At 50.7% G+C, this 21,971-nt stretch overlaps 1 protein-coding gene and 1 non-coding gene across 16 annotated transcripts in view; one reads left to right on the forward strand and one right to left on the reverse strand.

The window, feature by feature from the left end:
• Window positions 1–21,971, reverse strand: part of ANKRD11 (ankyrin repeat domain containing 11) — a 119,261-nt gene that overhangs the window by 36,233 nt on the left and 61,057 nt on the right. For 3 of the 15 annotated variants that reach the window (XM_055553152.1, XM_055553145.1, XM_055553153.1), the window contains exon 3: window positions 15,017–15,096. The exons of 10 other annotated variants lie outside the window; for them this stretch is intronic. The gene's annotated coding sequence lies outside the window, so the exon portion shown is untranslated. Of the gene's footprint in view, window positions 1–148; window positions 326–15,016; window positions 15,097–21,971 lie in introns of all 15 variants that reach the window. 2 more of the 15 variants (XM_055553149.1, XM_055553154.1) reach the window with 1 other exon arrangement.
• TRNAE-UUC (transfer RNA glutamic acid (anticodon UUC)) lies at window positions 20,470–20,541 on the forward strand. Its single transcript has one exon. It is a non-coding gene; the product is annotated as a tRNA-Glu (tRNA).

The raw sequence follows: 21,971 nt of genomic DNA on the forward strand, positions 1-21,971 counted from the left end.
CCCTCCCTGGAGAGCCGGCTTTGGCAAAACCCAAGAGAAAGCCACTCCTGGGTGGGGCAGTGGAGCTCACAGAGAAACAGTGATTGTTCCTTAGTGACAGGGCACTGAGAATACGGGGGAAACGCATCAGCCCAAACACCCCACTTACTGTGGGAGGGGTCCTCGTGCATGACAGCTGGAAACTGCAAACAAAGCGTGTCCACGACTCAGTGAGCAGCTGGGAGCACCCAGCACATGGAGCACCCACAGTGGCCCCTGCAGATCATGAAGAGCTCCTCGATGGGCTGAGTCCCAGGTGAGCACACTGACGCCGCACACCTAAAACCTGTGTGTTTACAAGAGAAAAACTCCACGTTTCCCTCTGGGAGACACTGCAAGGGGCTGAAGGGCAGACCCCAAAGGTCCCTCCATGCGGCACTTGTGAGCATGACCTGACCAGGCAAGAGGAAACCAAGTGAGGGTCTCAAGGTGCTCCGAGCAGACCCTCGCCCCAGCGCAGGCATCCTGGTAAGAGAAAGGGGACAGCGCCATGGCCACAAGCCCAGGAAACCTGGGGTGGCCGGGGCCTCTGCCGGGCCTGGCGAGGGGCGTCCCATCAGCACCCCCACTCCTGAGTCTGGCCTTCAGAACCGAGGACACACTTGTGCCGCGCCTGCTGCCATTACCGCGCCTAGGGATGAACACAACATCTATGCAACAGCAACTGGCCACTTGCTCCCCAAGCTTCTCCCCCCGTCCTGTGCACCGTGGCCCCTCAGAACCCTGGCTTCAGGGTCACCTCCACCTGAGGAAGGCCCCAGGCCTGGCTCTCTGGCTGCTCCCCTCGCCTGGGGAAAAGGACTCTGAGCGTGGCTAGTCCGAGCCAGGGACTGGTCATCACAGAACCTGGGGTTTGTTTACAGTAGATTAACAACATTCTCAGTTTAGCCCAAAGCAAGTGGCTGGTCATTTGAAAAGACCCTGATGCCGGTAAAGATTGAAGATTGGAAGAGAAGGGGACGACAGAGGATGAGATGACTGGATGGCATCACCGATGCAATGGACATGAGTTTGAGTAAACTCAGGGAGCTGGTGATGCAGCCTGGCGTGCTGCAGTCCACAGGGTCGCAAAGAGTCGGACACGACTAAGCAACTGAATCGAACTGAAGAGGCTGGTGGGCACGTACTGCTCCCTCCCTGGAGAAAAGGGACAGCTGGAAGGGGACCCAGCAAGGACTTCTGACAGCCCTCCCATTGCCAGGGCAGGCTTTCCTCCCCGCCAGACCCTCCTTGGAGTCACCAGCATGTCAATACCTGTAAATAGTGGTCCTAGTACCTCTTAGGTGGCAAAGCCTGAGGTATTTCCCCTGGCCCTATAAGAAAAAGAGAGCCAATCCTGTGCCAGCTCTGACAGACACGCTGAAGGGCAGGTTGCAGCTGCTCTGAGGTCTGAGACGGAAAGGCAGAGGCCGCTGGGTGAGAAAGCAGCAGTTATAAGATAGTAGGATCTCGTTTTTGCTAAAATGCAACAGGTAATAATAAAATATAATTAATCCACAAAGCAAGAATCCAGAAAAGCAAGTAACACTGGGGTCCCAGCGGGAATGTGTTTCTGGTCTTATTTGTATTTTATAATCTCCCACTGCACATACAGTGCCTCTCTCATACAGCTGACAAAATCAGGCTGATGGAACTGCAAACTGCCTCCACAAACCTCATTTAAGATTCTGTGTTTCACTAATCATTTTACCTACATAATATGGAGAAACTCTACAAGTCTGGCCCTAGGACAGTTATTTCACAGGCACTGTGGGAATGAGTGTCCCAAGTGAGCAAGTGAGAAGCTCCAGGAGTCCAGAGTAGAACCATGTCCCACCCAGAAACCCCTTCAGGCGAGGAAGCTGGAGGCTTCCAGGGGACTCTGCCTGTCACAGGTCCCATTCAGGTAGGACAGGGACACGAGGTGAGGTCTAGGCACTGCACTGAGAGCTGGAGCTGGGTCATGACAGGACCTGGGGGCTCCCCTGGACACAAGCCAAGGTGTGCCAAGTGGCCGGCTTGGTTCAAACCGCACCACCTGCCAGTTAAAAACAAAACACAGGTACCTCCCTGGTGGTCCAGCACCTCCGCGCTCCCTACGCAGGAGGCTGGGGTTCAGTCCCTAGTCAGGGAACCAGATCCTGCGTGCTGCAACCAAGACTTCCCTCTCAAGTTGCAACTAAGACCTGGTGCAACCAAAAGGAAGGAATAAATAAATACTAAAAAAAAAAAAACACACACACACAAAAAAAATCACAAAAAAACTAAGAAACTTTAATTTAAAAAATTACAGGCTGGGCGAGCCCGTCAACAGCAGCAACTGAGGTCAATTCTGCATCCTCAAAGCCCACAGCACCACTGTCTGACGCACATGTTCAGTGTTGAGGTTTAGTTCTTTCCCAAACCATTCCAGGAATCTGGAGGGCCGTGAACATGCTTAAATCGGGTTGGTTCCTTTCATGATCTCCTCACAGGAAGGATTTTCTATCCTTGTCATCTTACAACAAAGTAACAACGTAGAAGCAAACAGAAAAGCATGAGGCGTGATTAAAGGAGCACTGACGCGTCCATCTCTGTTCATTTTGCCATATTTGGTCTGGAATGTATTATATAAAATAATACATGCGTAGCTGCAGCCCCGATGAATCCTGCTGTCTCCTCCTCTCTTCTCTGACGATTTTGGATTCTGAGGCTAATCCTCACCATGCATGTCTTCACACTCGTGTTAATGCTGCACTGTCAGCCTCTACACACGACGTGGTGTTCTTACAGGAAACATGTTGCGCAGATCCTCATACACCTTTGCCCTCCAGAATGCTTTAGGGATTCATCGAGGCTTCTGTTAAATGTAGTTCTACTTTATTATGACTGCAGTGTGGTGTTGATTTTCTCTTGTGGACTGGCATTTGTGTTGTTCCAACTCTGGCAATACAAACAGTGCTCCAGTGAGCATCCGTCTACACTTCTGTACGCATATACCTAAAAGTTTAAGGCTTACCACTAGAAATCAAAGTACAAGAAACTAAATCCTTTTAAAAACCTGATGCAGGACTTACCTGGTGGCTCAGTGGTAAAGAATATGCCTGCCAATGCAGGAGACACGGGTTCGATCCCTGATCCAGGAAGACCCCACATGGTGCCTGGTAGTTACCAAACTAAGCCCATGTGCCACAACCACTGAGCCTGTGCTCTAGAGCCCGGGAGCCGCAACTGCTGAAGCCCACATGCCCTAGAGCCTGTGCTCCACAATTTAAGAAGTCACTGCCATGAGCGGCCTGAGCACTGCAACTTACCCCCGCTCATCACAACTAAAGAAAAGCCCGTGCAGCAACCAAGACCCAGCACAGTTAATAAATAAATAGTTTTTAAAAACCTGATGCAGCTTCACACTGGCACAGTCATTCACACCACTCTCTGTCACTTCTGGTGGTGGCATATGTCTTCAGTTGTAAAACTATCAAGAGAGCTTGACTGAGAAAGGGGAAAAGGAATTCTGCATGTAAGAGTCTTCTGTGAAGTAAGACCAGGTTCTACCCAAAGTCACTAATCAGGAGCTTTCATCTAAACAGAAACTGAATTCGAAGCTCTGAGACCAAGTTCAGGGGCAGCAGAGGTGACAGCACAAGGGTCAGGGGAGCCTTGAGGCCCCAGAAACTCCGAAGGAACAGCGAGAGGATCCATTCACAGCTTTGCCCCAATCCTCAGAGGGTTCAGGACCCAAACACGGTAGATGTTTCCTGTTCTGAAAGTGCAGTGACTTGGCATTTGTGAATGCCACACGAGTGCGAATGACACACGAGTATACGTGACTGTGCAAACAGCCTTCAGGGAGGCGGAGTGGAGGCGCAGCACTGCAATATACACTTCAGACTCCTTTAACCCAGGGAAAACCTGTAAATCATAACCCAGGTCATGACTAAAGTTGCTTATATGCAATATTTTTAAATGTTTAAATGGATATTGCCACTGACAAACACATGAAGCCCAAGTCACTTGTGTGTTTCTAACGAAGTCGGCTGAAAACAACCACAGAGGCAACATGGGTCCCCTTCGCGCCATGGGAAACGCATCATAGGATTTTTTTTTAAGTTACCAAGGAAAGCAGTTGAGCCATCGAGCTACAAGGGGGCAGCCTGTGGACCTCTTAGTAAACAGACCCCGCCAGGCAGCCCCTCCCAGCAGGACTGTGTGGGTGGTGAGAGGAGGCTCGTCACCTTGGCAACAGCTCTGAACATATGTGCCGTGACACCAGATGATTCCTGAAAGCTGTAAATAGAGGATAATGTCACAAAAATTCCAGATTAAAGGAATTCCAGATTAAAGGAGCACCCATCCCCTCTCCTTATTACCCTGCCCACTGCTTAAATCCCACTGGTACCAGTGAAAGCAATTCCATGTATGCAAACGTGCTTCCAGTCCCCAAACACTGCAAAATTATATACCTGCAGAAGCAAAATAAAGCCCCTGGATGAACCATCTTTGTGCAAACTCGTGTACGGACATTAAGGGGCCACGAGACGGCAGCCTTGTGGCACAGGGCATTGAGCCACCTCAGAGGCGTCCAGTCCTCCTTCCCACACATCACCGGAGCCTCCCCAGGCCCATGGGTCCAAGGTTCCCAGGACTGGCTCCACACCCGGCTTCACAGGCAAGTGCGAAGTCCCAGAAAAGAGGGGGAGTGGGGGGGCAGCCGCAACCTGAGGAAGGGCCCAGGCCAGACCATCTAAGGTTCGAGCCTCAGAACCCAGTTCCAACTTTGTTTGGAAAACAGAGGCCATTTCATCTTTGGAGAGTTTGAGACCTTGGAGCCAAACCATTCAGTCCAGGATAAACCAGTGGTATAAACAGGGGAGCTCCTGACAGGTTTGCAGAGAGATGCCCAACATGAACCAAACAGCACAGAAGGGAAGCAGGCGTGCCCTGGCGTAACTCCAGCACTGTCTCCGTGGATCGGAAGCGTCTGCCCTGTCCCCTTCGGTCTTCCAGTCTGCGATGTGGTGAAGAGAAACACACTTTTATCCTATCTTCTTCCTACCATATTTTTAAGCCACTGTACAGAAAACAAGGCAAATAAACCCCTGGATCATGAGCTCACATTATTAAGAGGAAAAAACAAACTTGATATTTCATGTTGCAAAAATCTATTTATGGGCCCTACAGATACACTTCTCAGTATAGTCATCTAGAATCAAATACTAAATATTCCAAGGAAGAAAAAATTATATGGTAAAATGGAGTTGCTAAAAATGTTCTGAGAAATTGTTTTTATAGAATAACCAAACTTTCATTTCCTCAGTGTCTTCTTCAGTAATTCCTCCACATGGGGAAGGAGTGGAAGACAGAGAGGAGGTGCGGACAGGGGCCTGGGCAGGTCCTGGACTCAGGAGGACCTCTAGTCACGACCACTCACAAACCTAACTTCCTGAACAGACATACAAATCAACAGCTAAAAACTCCAAGGCTTTGTTTTAAAGATTCAGCTCTTTAAACTGCATCTGTGGCAAATTCTTTCAAAGCGTGTATCTTTGAATACACGTGTGTGATCTTCTGTGTACGTCACAGCACACAGGTGTTCCCATGCACGAGGCTGGCGCGGGGCGGGGTGGGGGGCGGGGGGTGCGGTGCAGCAGGCAAGCCCCATGTCTCCTGTCAGCAGCTGCTCCAGAGAGAGGGCCTGGTCCCGAGTCCACTCCAGGGAGGAAACACACGTGAGCGAGGGTGCGTCCAGCACCAGGTTCACTGCCAGCACTCACTGCTCCTGCTTCCTGGTGTTCACACGAGTGCCTTGGGCCCTGAGAGAGAATCCCAGGACCATGGAAGGCTCCTTCCCCTGTTCTGGCTCCAAACCGGATGGAGTAGAGGGAGTGAAGGCCTGCATGACAGGCTGCTTCAGGCCAGGGCTTCAGGAAGTCGGGCCCCTCATCACCTGTGGGGTGGCTGTGGCCATGGCACACACTTCATACTCACGGGCTGAAGTCGTGAGCAAGCCCCTCAACCCGCCACTCCATCTCCCTGTCTATAAATGAGGACAAGCATCACTGCCCTGTGGGGCCACACGGACCCAGGCAAGTGCCCGGGACCCAAAGTGACTATCAACGACGACAACAGCAGCCCCCACTCCACAGGGAGCGCGTGGGGCTTGACGATCCACTTCAACTGCATTTGCACGGAGCTGTACTCGCAAGTGTTATTTTATTTACAGCCCCTGACAAGTCTCAGCTGAACAGATGGTACTGTCTGGGCTCAGGTAATCACAAGGGTACTGACCAGGCCTCTGTGCAGGGAGGGCATCCAAGGACCAGTTCCAAGGACCACAGCCACTGGTCAGCAGCTCCAAGTGAACCAACCAACACAGACTTGAGAGGATAAAATAATTCCATCTTCCAAAATTATGCTGAATCAAGGAGTCTTGGGGACAAATGCAGGCACTCCTCTGCAGCCTGGAGAAGGCATCTGGGAGTAGGAGAACCAGGGGCGAGAGCAAGGTTCGCATCGCAGGTAGGCAGAAGCCCGGCTGAGGCCTGCACAGGTCAGGGCCAGCTCTCCCCTCTGTCTTCACCTTCAGGAAACACTGCAGTGCACTTCTCTGGTTTCATTATGAAGCTTCAGTAAAGATCATTCGGAAGAAGTGAAAGTTGCAGGTGAAAATATATACACACACACACAGGACAGGAAACGAGGAGATGAGAACTGTGAGGAAAGGCGAGAGGGTCAGAGTCAGGGGGTCGTTTCCCTACATCTCACAATGAACTTCTTCAAAGCCATACAAGTTTCAAAATCTTCAAAAGCCGTACAGCTACCAGGAAACCAAGAGAAAGGCTGGTTTGTCACACATCACTGACTTCCAAGGTGACCACGAAAATGTGTAATTCCCAAACTTGTAGAGAAAAAAACTAAAAAGGCAAAATAGAAAAGAAAAAAGAAACAGAAGTCAAGTGTGACAGAGTGACAGAACTAAACGTTTATTAAGTACCAAAGTGAGAGGACTAGGAAACACAGCTGAAGACGAAGTACGTCAGACTAGAACGGAAAATGCATCTGCCCAGCTCAGGATGAGCAAGGGACGGTGAGAACGTAACAACCCAGAAAGACTGAGAGGAGAGGAAAGACACCCGGGTTAAACAGCAAGCAGAGAGCCCTGGACACAACCAGGGGGGAAGCAGCCACCCCTGCAGAGCAGAGGCTCCCTTCAGTTAACTGGGAGACACCGGTAACAGTGATTCTTAGAGGAAAAAGTGTTTACTTCCAAAAAATATCTCAAAAAAGAGGCTTTTCAAATCAGAATATATCTAACAGCATAGAAGAAACGTGATGAAGTTAGTAACACAAAACCAATAAAAAGCAGACATGTAACAGAGCCTACACAGTCAAAAGTGGACTTTCATCTTAATGACCCATAAAACAGGCAAGCTGAAAGGCACAGCCAAGGCACTAGTGCAGAAGGGCAGAGGCAGAGGAGGGCTTGGTGGGCAGGGCGGGAACTGTGTCAGGGAAAGGCCGGGGGCGAGGCCCTGCACCCTGGAGGCCTCTCCGCGGCCCCACAGTACACCAGACAGAGCTCGCTGACACACACCAACAATCACTGACTGTAAAAACAGGACACACCAACAATCACCGACTGTAAAAACAGGACTGTAAAATTAATAAATACATATTATATACGCGTCAGCCAGGGTTCCATCAGAAACACAGATATGCATATTAAGAGGTTTATTGCAAGGCATCGGCTCCCAGGGCGTGAGTGCAGCCCTGAGTAGGAGCCTTCCCCCAGATGCAATCAGGCCACTCCTTCACCCCAGCCGCTGACCACTGACCACAGGGCTGTCCACACAGCTGCCAACATTCCAGAGCAGTACCGGGGCCAGTGCAGGAACACCTGGGCCCTGCAGCCTCACACACACAATACATGCATTGTTATTGTTTGCTGTTGCTCAGTCGCTCAGTTGTGTTCAACTCTTTGTGACCCCATGGACTGCAGCACACCAGGCTTCCCCATCCTCCACCATCTCCCAGAGTTTGCTCAAACTCATGTCCATTGAATCACTGATGCCATCCAACCATCTCGTCCTCTGTCATCCCCTTCTTCTCCTGACTTCAATCTTTCCCAGCATCAGGGTCTTTTCTAATGAGTCAGCTCTTTGCATCAGGTGGCCCAAGTATCGGAGCTTACTGGTTTGATCTCCTTGCAGTCCAAGGGACTCTCGAGAGTTTTCTACAGCACCACAGTTCAAAAGCATAAATTCCTCAACACTCAGCCTTCTTTATAGTCCAACTCTCACATCCATACATGACCACTGGAAAAACCATAGCTTTGACTAGACAGACCTTGGTCGGCAAAGTGATATCTCTGCTTTTTGATATGCTGTCTAGGTTTCTCATAGCTTTTCTTTCAAGGAGCAAGCGTTTTTTAATTTCATGGCTGCAGTCACCATCTGCAGTCCTTTTGGAGCCCAAGAAAATAAAGTCTGTCACTGTTTCCATTGTTTCCCCATCTATTTGCCATGAAGTGATGGGACTGGATGCCATGATCTTCATTTTTTGAATGTTGAGTTTTAAGCCAGCTTTTTCACTCTTCTCTTTCACCTTCATCAAGAGGTTCTTTAGTTCCTCTTAGTTTTTTGCCATAAGGGTGGTGTCATCTGCTTTATCTGAGGTTATTGATATTTCTCCCAGCAATCTTGATTCCAGCTTGTGCTTCATCCAGCCTGGCATTTCTCATGATATACTATGCATATGCTAAATAAGCAGGATGACAATATACAGCCTTGATGTACTCCTTTCCCAATTTTGAACCAGTCTATTGTTCCATGTCCAGTATTAACTGTTACTTCTTGACCTGCATACAGGTTTCGCAGGAAGCAGATAAGATGGTCTGGTCTTCCCATCTCTGTAGGAGTTTTCTACAGATTGTTGGGAACCACACAGTCAAAGGCTTTAGTGTAGTCAATGAAGCAGAAGTAGATGTTTTTCTGGAATTCTGTTGCTTTTTCTATGATCCAACGGATGTTGGCAATTTGATCTCTGGTTCCTCTGCCTTTTCTAAATCCAGCTTGAACATCTCAAAGTTCTCAGTTCATGTACTGTTGAAGCCTAGCTTGAAGAATTTTGAGTATTACTTTGCTAGCATGTGAGATGAGTGCAATTGTGGGGTAGTTGGAACATTCTTTGGCATTGCCTTTCTTTGGGACTGGAATGAAAACTGACCTTTTCCAGTCCTGTGGCCACTGCTGAGTTTTCCAAATTTGCTGGCATATTGCGTGCAGCCCTTTTACAGCATCATCTTTTCAGATTTGAAACAGCTCAGCTGGATTTCCAGCACCTCCACTAGCTTTGTTTATAGTGATGCTTCCTAAGGCCCACTTGACTGCGCACTCCAAGAAGTCTGTCTCTAGGTGAGTGATCACACCATCACTAATTTAAGATCTTTTTTGTACAGTTCTTCTGTGTATTCTTGCCACCTCTTCTTAATCTCTTCTACTTCTATTAGGTCCACACCTTTTCTGTCCTTTATTGTGCCCATCTCTGCATGTATGCACACGTGTAAACACACACACACACACACACACACACAAGATCTCTTCTCCAGGTGATGAAAATATGGTATTTTATGCAAAAAAGTTCCTTATTACTATTTCCTAATTTTCCACAATGCAGAGTATTGCTTCAGCAATAAGGTTATTTTTATTTTTAAGAGGAGAACAAAAGAGGTGCCCGCAGCAGCCCACTTTCACCTGGTGTCAGGAGAGGCTCAGCCAAGCTACTCACAGGTATGTGCACCGAGCCCACGGTAGGGCCCCAGTTGCTCAGCAGACGAAGGAGGCCTTCTGAACTTGGCATGAAGGGATATGGGGTTTTGTCACTTTCTTTTCTTTGCATCTTTCGAGATGATCTCCCAGTTTTTCTTTTTTAGGTGTCAGTCTGGCATGTTACAGTGATTGACTTTTGAATGTTAAATCCAATATGAGCTGCTGAGATAAATCCTGCCTGCATCATTATCCTTTTAAATCGCTAATCTACTTTGCTTCAAAGTCAGGGTCTTCACAGCCACATTCATGTGGGATCTGGCTTGTGGCTTTTCAGCACGACCTTCCCTGATTCCAGAACCCAGGTGACTCTGCCTCAAGGACAGAGGGGAAGCCTGTGTGTGACGGATGCTCCCCACTCTTTAAGGGATGGTGGAAATCACCAGTGAGGACACCAGGGACTGAAGGCTTCTTTGTGTCAAGATTTTAATTAAAAATTCAATTTCTTTAATAGACACAGGGTTACTCAGGCGATCCATTTCTTCTTCAGTGAGCTTAGGTAATTTGTGTCTTTTAAGGAATTTGTCCATCTTATCTAAGTTGCCAAATTTATTGGCATAAAGGTGTTCATATGCCAGTTGAACTGTTGTTTCCAGAACAACACTGCAGATTGAAGTGTCAGTTCTGTGAAAAAGGTACAGTGTAATTTTGGGGATTCCCCTCAAAGGACATGGTGGTGCAGTGGTTAAAACTCTGCACTCCCGACACAGGGCCCAGGTCCCACGCCTGGTCAGGACACTAGATCCCACATGCTGCAAATGAAGATCCTGTATGCTACAACTAAGACCCAGTACAGCCAAATAATTTTTTTTTAAAAAAAAAAAAAAGGACATCACACATAAAAGATGTCAACAGAAGCCAGGCTGTTGCCTTCAAGGGCTGATCCCAGGCCCTTCAGCCATCACCTCCAAGGCCCAGGACCAGCTATTGGCAGGGGTGGCTCCTGAACCCATGGTGCGCTGTGGGGAGAATGTAAGACGCCACAGCCACTGGGAGGGTCCACAAAAAGCCCAGCTCCTAATTACCATGCGACCCCTCAAGTCCACTCCTGAGCACATACCCTCCCCGCAAATGAGAGCAGGGTTCCAGAGAGTTATTTGCTCTTTCACATTCACAGGAGTGCTACTCGTAAGAGTCAAAACACGGACACAAGCCAAGTGTCCATCAACAAATGAATGGATGACAAAATGTGGTTTACCTATACAATAGAATATTCATCATTCAGCCTTAAAAAGGAAGGAAATCCTGCAATACGCTACCACACGGGATCTTGAGGAACAGAGAACATTGAGGACATTATGCTCAGTGAGGCAGCCAGTCACAGAAAGACAAATACTGTAAGATCCCACGGATATGAGGTCCTTGGAAGAGTCAAAGCCACAGAGAGACACAGTAGATGGGATGACAAAGGGCCGTTTTTAACTCTGGCATCATAGTCCCTCCCGGCCCGCCTCCTTCCCGGCAGGATGGCCCTTCTCCCTGGATGAGGAGGAGCACAAAGAGGTCCTCCCCAAGGCCACCCCTGCAAGGGAGCCGGGAAGGGGCTGCCCCCGGCTGCTTCTTCTGTGCTGGGACTGGGGTGGGGGCAGCGGGGGCGACAGAGCCAGGAGCAAGCTGGGTGCTCTGGGTGAGGGAAGGACCTTGGGGAGGGGCCGACAACACCCTGCCCTCCCCCAGCGCACCTCCTCTGCTCCATTCCTTTTGTGAAGAACACTGCGCTGAGAGCAGTGAGAAGCAGCAAGGCCTTTACAACGCAAGGCAGGCGTAATTACTATGCTGACTGCTGACATCTGGTCCTTTTCCTTCTGTGAGGCCACACCCACTTCTCACAACCACAGCCCCCAGGCTCCTCCAGGGGCACGCGGTCCTCACACGCCGCCACCACCAAGCACATCCACAACCTTGGGTCCCAAAGACCCCTCCATACCCCCACACACAGGAACACTCCCCACACACACCCTCACACCCCACATACCCGACACACACCCACCCCCTCACATAAACACAACACACACACATCCACACACACACCTTCACATAAACACAACACACACAGACATCCACACACCCCCTCCACACACACACACCCTCACATAAACACACTCCACCCACATACCCTGCTGCTGGGTTTAATGAAGGAGAGACTGTGGGTCTCACTGCAACTTCCAGCCCCACGTCACAGATCCCTGTGAACAGTGGGGCTGCAGCCTCTGGGCTCTTGCCCACGTCACAGGGGGCTTCACACCCACATCCACTCCCACTCCCCATGTCTACACGTGTGCAGATCTGCGACAACACAGGCAGCAGTGTACATGTGCCTTGGTCTTGGGACCAGCTTTCCAGGCCAGGCTGGCATTGGGCCCCTGGGAGCAACCTGGGTGAGACCTTTCCCTCATGGCCCTCCCCACGGGCCTCACACAGAGGCTCTGCTTCAACCAAGCGGGTGTTCTGTTCAGAAAGGTCAGAGTGCGGCAACTGGAGGTTCAGCTCTGCTGTGTGACCAATGGGGGCCTGTGTGAACATTCTCTGAACTTTGTCTCTCAAAGCCAAGAGCAGCCAGGCCCAGAGGCTTCTGTGCTGCGGATAGGCCCCACACCCACTCACTCCACTCAGGTCTCAGAAGGTGATGCCCTGAAAGCCCAAAAGGTGAAGAAGAAAGGATGCCTTGAACACAGAGAACCAGACCACCCAACACCTAGGCATCTCCTTGATGAATCACCACCATAACTACTGTGACACAGGGCGCCGCCTGCAGCCAACTTAACAACCATCAAAAGTGCTCGACTTTCCATGTTTGCGCTGAGGGGCCAAGCAGAACAGAGAAGAATTAATTCACCAAGAGCTCTAGGTGGAGTGAAACACTTCAGGATAATTACTTTAAAGAAAAATCAAATGTCAATGAGCAGTGAACGGGGATCTTGGTCTGCCCTGGAAACTGAACATGGGGTTAGGAGGCCGCTGGGCTGGAGCAACGTGGCCTGGACGCGGGCGGGCAGAGGCCAGCCGTGCCCAATGCCCAGCCTCAGCGGCTGCTGCGCAGTGCTGGCCTAGGTCCCGGGGATGCGCGGTGCACACCCTCGCGCTTATGGAAGTGGGAACGGAGGCAGAGGGCAAACGAGGCATCAGCTCCATTCACGTCACTGTTTTCATCGAAGATTCTTGTAAATAGAAAAACAAAAAATTTAGAAGGAAATGACCTGCTACAGACACTTGCCATTTCAATTTCCTTATCGCGCAAAAATAAACACTTTCACCTTTATTTAACACTCCATTTTCTGCATCTCCAAACTACTCAATCCAGGTCCAAAGATAGATGGGTATATAAAAGCACCTCCTTTCTACTAAGCAATTCATTGTGAAGAGATGATTATTTCTGGCCACCAAGTACAGAACACCAATACAATTTTAACTCCTTTGCTCCCAGGTTGGCTAAGCCACAGGCTCCGCTAGGGCCCCTGGTGGCCACACCTGCGTTCTCGGGGCCCCAGAGGGAGGTGCTCTGGCTGGTGGACAAAGCAACAACCCAGAGCACGCAGGCCCAAGGGCCAAGAAAAGACACGCAGGCGCTGCCAAGTGCACTTGCCAGTCTCCACGTGAAGGACCCACACGAGGCCTGGTGTCTAAAGGAGGGGAGAGGCTGAGTGGGTCTTGCCTGAAATGTAGCCCTGATAACAAATGTCATGCCAGGCGTGGCCTCAACAGGTCCCAGGGCCCAACCCTGAGAGGAGAGCAAGTTACTGACCCACACAGCCACACAGGCCTGGGTGACCGAGGGAGCGCTGCAGAAAGAAACCGCAACATCCCTGGGCGGGCAGTCCGAACGGGCAGCGGCTCTCCTGTGGCCTGCCCCTCAATTGTACGCCATCAACAAAGAGCCACACGGGACAAGCACTCCATCCAAAAACCAGGTGAGGCACCTCCATGGGACAGCCCACTCTCAGCTCTCACAAGCAGGTGGACTTGCTCCTGCACCGAGGACCACGGGGCAGTCACACGGGGGAGTCAATGCACAGCCCCGCCCGCCACCCCTTCGCCGCAAACAAGTGCCAGTCGCAGTCGCCTCATCTCCTGGGTCTGCACTGGCAGCTGATTCCATGTGAGGCCACCTCGGACGCGTCCAGAAGCAGCCTTTTGTGCAAAGGGGAAGCCACACCTGAATCAGACCTGCGGAGCTGGACTGTCAAGTGCCCAACAGGGACGCCCTGCAGCACTGCCAGCAGGACCCAGTGTGGCCCCAGTTCCACAGCAGGGGCCCAGGCCCGCCCTATAGCCCAGGCCCCTGTCCTGGCCAGACAGAACCCTGTCCACAGGCTCATCAGGACACATGAGCCACAGAACCAAACCTTCAGAATTCTCTTCGCAAGAAAGCAATGTCCCGTGACGACTCAGATCCTGCCTGGAGAGTATCTGTTGGTGGACATGTTTGTGTACACACACACACACCCTGAAGTTACTCACTTCACCGTCCAGTGTCGGTGAACATCTTCAGCCCCAGGAATGGATGTCAGGCAGGGGGAAGACGGCTGGGCCTGGCTTGGCTCACCCTGCCCCTGGCCTGGCTCACCCACCGGGTGACACAGCACAGCCAGGGCAGCTCTCTGGGCCGTGGCCTCCCAGCACTGTTCAGACCATGTCTGCTCTCCCCCTTAGACCACTGGGGACGCTTCGAGTCCAGGTGCCGTGTGGCCATACTGTGGAGGCCGGGAAGGCAGCAGGGGGCAGAGACCCCTGCTCAGACCCACCTCCTCCTTCCCCAGAGCCCAGAAAGCCAAGGTAGACGTGTCAGACCGTGCCCAGTGCAGGGGCCAAGGCAGAGCTGAAAGCAGTCATTACTGCAGCCTCCACTGCACCCGGCTCTCCAGAACTAGAGATCGACACTTTGTCCCGGCCTTATAGCCTAACCCAGAAATACAAGTGCAGTCTTTAAAACACAAGGCCATTTATTTATTCAACTATGCTCTGTCAAATAACTTTTTTGTCTGGATTTTCAACTTTCATACCACTGTCAATTATCTTAAAACAGTTAATGTTGTTCAGTTGCTAAGTCATGTCCAAACTTTTGCGACCCCCACGGACTGCAGCATGCCAGGTTTCCCTGTCCTTCACCATCTCCCAGAGCTTACTCAAACTCATGTCCACTGAGTCAGTGATGCCATCCAACCATCTCGTTCTCTGTCGTCCCCTTCTCTTCTCACCTTCAATCTTCCCAGCAATCTTTTCCAGGGAGTCAGCTCTTTGCATCAGGTGGCCAAAGTACTGGAGTTCAGCATCAGTCCTGCCAGTGAATATTCAGGGTTGACTTCCTTTAGGATTGACTGGTTTGATCTTCTGGCTGCCCAAGGGACTCTCAAGAGTCTTATCCAGCACCAGTTCAAAAGCATCAATTCTTCGGTGCTCAGCCTTTTTTATGGCCCAACTCTCACAACCATACATGACTATTGGAAAACCATAGCTTTGACTAGATGGAGTTTTATCAGCAAAGTAATGTCTCTGCTTTTTAATATGCTGTCTAGGTTTGTCATAGTTTTTCTTCCAAGGACTCAGGCCCCCAACCCCTCATAACACAGTCCAGTTGCTGGGTTCAGGGCTTAAGACAGTAAGAGAGGTGAGGAAGGGTCTGTCTTCATTGTAAAAAAAATTTGGATAATACTGATACACTACAAGAAAACTAAAGACAAATCCCCCACCTTCAAGTCTCCAGCGAAACAATGAATCAATATTTCCCCCTCTCCACTTAGGATTACAAGTGTTACTCACCAGCAACCTTCCCTAAAGTAACACAGAAACACACCCTAAAGTGACACAGAAACACACGATTGAGTCCCCAGATCTGCAGGGCTCCACACCAACCTGTACAACTGCCAGGACCAGTCATCAGGCCCTGTCTTCCCCACTGCTCTGTACAAGAACAGAACAGTGGGGAGCAACGCATGCGTCCCAGGCTGTGGGGCGCACTCTCTTCACCCGGAGTACAACCTCAGGAAACAGTCCCTCTCAAGCCCTGTCCCCCTCCTCGGACCACCACTGCCTGGTTCTCCAGGAGCCTCCTGCCACTTGGAAATGCCCACCTGTGACCTAAGGCAAAAGAAGATGCTCGGTGCTGACTAGGGCCCAGACAGGTGTGAGGACCAAGGTCACCTGGGGTAGGAGTGGGAGGAGCCACAGAGGAGAGGGTGAGCCTGTGGACAAAAGTTCCAACAGGACAGAAACCTGCCAGGCGGCAGCCCTGAGGGAGCACGGACATCCCACCTCTGCTGGAACAGCGGGACAAGCCCTTCCTGAGGCTGCTTTCTGTCTGACTTCAAGCCTCCCCGTCCCGCTATGTAGACATCTGCCATTTAACCTGTGTCTGCAGTGACAGAGCTGAACCAGAAGCAGCGGGGGCGCAGTGCTCCACACAGTGCAGATACGGCGGGTGGAGAGCCCACGGAGAAGAGTCAAGAAGCAGACACCAAGTGCACCAGTGTAGGCCCCACTGACCCCGGAGAGAAGCCTCCACCCACCCACCCTCCCACCTCCCCCACAGCACGCCCACAAGGGGAGGTGAAGGTGGTCACACTCACCAGAGCTCTGTTCCCACAGAGAGAGGCGCTCTAAGAGCCACAGGTGAGATAAAGAACCTAAAACATCTCACCTGTCCTGAGTCCTGAAATCCCCCCGGAAGGAGAACATTCCCTAAGCTGAAGCCTGTCCCAGACTCCACCCTCAGACCCTGGGACAGGGCACGCCAAAGGGACTGGCCAGCTGCTTGACACGCCTGCAAGTCTAGCCCTGAGCCAAACCCAGAGCCTGCCTGGAGGGTCAGGGAGTCACTGGCCACAGCCTGCTCAGAAGGTCAAGCACATCTCAGGAAGCAGGTGAGACCCGTCTGCAACCTCCCCCCGTCGTGCTCAGGAGCCACCTGCCCTGAAGTTGTTCTGAGACAAAGGCGTGTGCCTCAGCTCCATACGGACACTGATGCAGAACACAACAGCGATCGACACACACACAGAGCTGAGAGGGAGCCCACGAGAGGCAGCTGGCACAGAGAGTCAGGTGTGGTGGAGGAGGGAGATGGCAGAGAGGACAGAGCGGTCTTACAAGTTCTCATCACAAGAAACAACATTTACCGCTGTGTGAGGTGACAGAAGATGACTAGATACATGGGGTCATTTCTCTGCACACCTGAAACTTACACAAGGTGAAATGTCAATTGTGTCTCAGTAACGCGGGGGAAGGGGGGGAGTGGAATAAAACATAAAAAAATTTTAAACTTAGGGACAGGGAATGATCTTTTCCTTCCTTTTGCCTCAAACACATGTCCTCTGGTCTGACAACATTTTACAGCAGCCCACATTTAGTATATGCAGAATTCAATCCTAATGACAGCCCCATTGGTGTCTGCATCACGGAAGGTCCATGAGGAGTTTGCTGGTGCATACGTGAGAGCTTGTGTGTGTGCACATGCATGAGCACAGACATAAGCACGCACCAAGAAGCCACTTTCCACAGCAGAGTTGGTTAGAGGCAAGAGCTTCCAGGCCATAAAAAGGAAATGAGATCTATCCTCCAGCACAGGGCAGCGTGTGGCACAGAGCACCCCACACAGAGAGAACCCCTCCCAGGAAGCCTGGCTGGATTCCAGCCAGAGATGAGCCACAAAGGGAAGGCACCCAGCAGCATCCAAGCCACCGCCAGCTCTGCTGCAGAAACGCAGCTAAACCCCACATCCCGAACAACCGACAGATGTTGTATGCCACCTGTAACCTCTACCCTCTTCATGACTTTCTAGTTGGACAACTAAATGCTTTCTAGGCAGCCCCGAAGCCAACACCTAACGAACAAATCCTACTGCTCCTCTATTCTAGCTTTTCTGAACACAGGCTCAGAGAGAAGGTTCAAAGAAATGCCAATTCTCCATGGCCAGGACCCAGAACATCTGAGTAAATGCACTCCCCAGACAGCTACAGCGCCCGTGGTGCTCACACCTTGAGACCTCAGCCCAGGAGCCTCCCCGCCTGCCCCGTCCCTGCTGGAGATGGAGACACCCCGGTCCACAGCAGGGAGGCTCGGACGGGCTCCCGTGTCCTAGGCTGGCCAAGGGCTGCCCTCTATGGCAAGAAAGAGGGTGAAGAAACTGGTCCCGACAAGAAAACAGAAACAAAAGACTACACCTTCACTTCTCAGAAATTATATTCACTGGGGCTTCCCTGGTGACTCAGTGGCAAAGAATCCGCCTGCCAATGCAGGAGACACGGGTTTGATAGCCCTGGTCTGGGAAGACCCCACATGCAGTAGAGCAACTAAGCCTGTGTGCCCCAACTACTAGGCCAGGGCGCCCTGGAGGCCGTGTTCCCACCAAGAGAAGCCACTGCAATGAGCAGCCCGCGCACCGCAACTAGAGAGCAGCCCCCGCTCGCTGCCACGGGCAAAAGCCCGCGTTGGGCTGGATGAGTCACAAGCTGGAATCAAGACTGCTGGGAGAAATACCAGCAACCTCAAATATGCAGATGATATCACTCTCATAATAGAAAACAAAGAGGAACTAAAGAGCCTGTTGATGAAAGTGAAAGAAGAGAGTGAAAAAGCTGGCTTAAAACTCAACTTTCAAAAAAATTTCAGAACATGACATCCAGTCCCACACTTCACAGAATACAGAAGGGGAAAAAGTGGAAACAGTGACAGACTTTACTTTCTTGGGCTCCAAAATCACTGCAGACAGTGACTGCAGCCATGAAATTAAAAGATGTTTGCTCCTTCGTTGTAAGGACTATTGCTGAAGCTCCAGTACTTTGGCCACCTGATGCGAAGAACCACCTCATCAGAAAAGACCCTGATGCTGGGCAAGATTGAAGGCAAAAAGGAGAAGGGGGCAGCAGAGGATGAGATGGTTAGTCAGCATCACTGACTCAAGGGACATGAATTTGAGCAAACTCCAGGAGATAATGGAGGACAGGGAAGCCAGGCGTTCTGCAGTCCATGAGGTCACAAACAGACACAACCTAACAACTGAACAACATCACACAGAACTCCAAGCCAGCAACTGTGTACCAATATGTTCTGAGTCATCACAATCCAGATCATCTTAAAAGACCTGCAAAATCTGGAAAAACAAAGACAAATTTTTAGATCAAGTGACAAGGCTGAACCACTAAAGACAAAACTTCAGTCAGCCAAGTGTGAGCTACATGGTTCACAACCAAGAGAATCGGTGTGTAAAGCTGTGAGGCACACAGCCAGTCTGGAGACAGCTTCTGCACAGGTAGAACTATGCAAGGAAACCGGCTGAGGCCCAGGCAGGGGCCGGCGCTGCTAGAGGAGGGCGGGACGGCGCCCAGCAACCTGTCCCGGGAGCGGCCGCCCGGGAGCAGAGGCACGCAGGGTGCCTGGCCTTCGGCCTTCTGCTGCCTTTCTGCTGCCAGTCTGCAGAGAAAGGGGAGGCCAGAGGAAGGGAAAGCAGCTGAGGGGACTGACCCACAGCTGAGAATGTGAGCTCACCAAAAGACCAACCCGGGAGACACACACAGACACCTACTCTAAAGGGGGCCTATGTTCATGTCCCCTTGACAACTACAGGAGGGGACTTACCACCAAGGCTCTACCGGATCAGGAGCCTTCTGAAAATGCACACAGACTCAAGCACTGACACACTGGGGAGAAGTAATGCACACTCTGGGGGTTTCCTGAGGCTGTCACATTCTGAGTGACCAACAAGCATGCAGGCTGACTTGATTTGTTAAACTACGATTTCTCATACAGGCTGAAGAGCTCAGTATAGCTGTTTATAAAATGTGGTCCAAGGACCCGAAGGAATTTTGGCAACCCACTTTGGAAACTTTTTTCATAGCAACACTGCCTCTTTGGCTGGGGTGGTAAGAACCTCCATGATGAAGTAGTAATTGTTAATTTCATTAAACACCAGGCCTTTCCATACTTGTCTTTTTCATATTCTATGTGACAAAATATGAAATGCACATGAAACATTTATCCCGTGTACCAATAATCGTTGCCTCCAGCAAAAGCATTTTTTCAGGGAACACCATTTTTATATGGGAGAATGACTGACAGGCAGGCTCTAGAGACACAGGAATTTGGCAGACTGCTTCTAGAAAATGAACAAAGTGAGACTGCCACTTCCAGGAAAACACCTGAACTTTGGCTTTAATTCTTTTTATTTTTGGCCGCACAGCTTGAGAGATCTTATTTCCCCACACTGGGATTGAACCCAGGCCCCCAGTATCAGAAGCTCAGGGTCCTAACCACTGGGAATTTGCCAATGCTAAAATTCAAGTATTTGATCAAATACCAGAATTTTGGAAAACTCTATGAACAGACAGCTTCTGGTGGCTTAAAGGCTCCTCTGATGAGAGAACTAACAAGGAAAAACAAAAGCAGCAAAATAAAATGTTAGCATCTGAAAGATGGAAAGAACTGAGTACACCACAGCTGACCAACTGCCCACGGGCACTGCTGCAGAACTCAAAACAGGTAAAAGGTCTAGTTACAGTACAAAAAAGACCAAGGGTTAAACACGGCTGAGAAGAACTAACTGGGACCCAGAGCAGGACCCCACACTTCCTCTGACCTTCACCACATGGCCATTCGTTAGGTTTCAGTATCATATCAAACACCACCTCCAAAACTGTACCAGAAAGCTATTAAAGGGAATTCCCTGATGATCCAGTGGTTAGAACTTGGTGCTTTCACTGCCATGGCCTAGGTTCAATCCCTGGTCAGGGAACAAAGGCTCTGCAAGCTACAGGGTGTGGCCCCCCCAAAAAGCTATTCAAATATTCTTCCCTATTCCAACTACATTTTTCTGGTATACTTTAACCAAAGGAACATATGACAGTTTTTCATTTTGGAAAATACAGTGGTTTTTGAGTAAAGCTGTGCTATTTAGAGTTATGTACAATGGGTTTATTACTCCTACTTTTTAAACGAAATGAGTAAATGAGAGTTTTAATTGATAGATGTCCCGGACAGGGACACGGACAGGACTCATTTGGGCCCCTCGGTGCTCCCAACATGAAGCGTTTCCAAAACGACAGGGTCCAGGAACACGGGCGGGCAGGAAAGATGCCTACTCCAGGCCCCAATCCGTCACAGACCCTCCCAAGACCACACCTACAACGTGACCCTTTAATACATGTGTGTGAGAAGAAGTAAAAGATGAACATACAAAAATCTGAGCACATCTCTCCAGGAAGCACCGGCTTTCTGTCTCCCAGGGCCGTGTGGACGGAGGAGACTGGAGCAGGGAAGCGGGCCTGTCTGTTGGTTCTCCTCCCCCTCATACGCGGGAGGGCCCTGTGCCCCAGGCAGGCAGGACTGGGCCTGCGTGCTTCCTGCTCAGCAGACTGAACAGCAAGCACCCCTGTGCAGACCCAGCACTCAGTACTCTGAGGGTCAGGATGCAAGTGTCCAGAATCTCGTAATTTACAGATGGGGATGAAGGCCTTGCAGTGAAGCTGCAGAACAGGGGTGGATGGACGGTCCCTGAGCTGGCTACCCGAACCACCCAGCAGACCTGCTTCAGAACAGGGCTCAGGCCCCGAGCATCAACCCCACTGCTGAGTCTGGGAGCAGAGCCCATTCTCAAAAACGCAGTGTGTGGGTTGAGTCTGGAGACTGGCAGCACGCAAATGGCTACAGACCTCATGACTCTACATGTTTAAGCCCAGGCTAAATACTGCTGACCAGTCTCTGAAAGGAAAGTTAAGTGGTGTGGCCCAAAGCACAGTGACTGGACAGGCACACAGGCTCCCTTGGGCCCAGTGAGGGCCCTGCACCACCTCTGGACTGGGGTGCGCACCCTCAGACCCCTGGAGACCAGGGCCTGAGGCCATCCTTCTCCCTGTTGCCCATCAACGGCTTCGCACTGTTGGGGGGATGGCTTCCCCGAGAGGCATCTCAGGCTGCAGTGCTCTGGAGCAACATCCCGCACAGTCCAGGGCTCTCGGAAATGGAGGACAGCATAGGACAAGTGTCCAGGGGGCAACGCCCCCTTTTTCAAGCAGTTCACAGAGAGGTCAGAACTGAGTTCAGAGGTCAGCAGCAGGCTTTGTTTACTGTCTACTTCCCATCCAAGAAGACCCGAGAGACAATAAAGTGATCCAGGACGCCTTTCAGTAGGTGAATGGATAAATAAACTGTGGAGCATCTAGACAA

Source organism: Bubalus kerabau, chromosome 17 (assembly GCF_029407905.1).
Source record: "Bubalus kerabau isolate K-KA32 ecotype Philippines breed swamp buffalo chromosome 17, PCC_UOA_SB_1v2, whole genome shotgun sequence".
Classification (NCBI taxonomy): domain Eukaryota; kingdom Metazoa; phylum Chordata; class Mammalia; order Artiodactyla; family Bovidae; genus Bubalus; species Bubalus kerabau.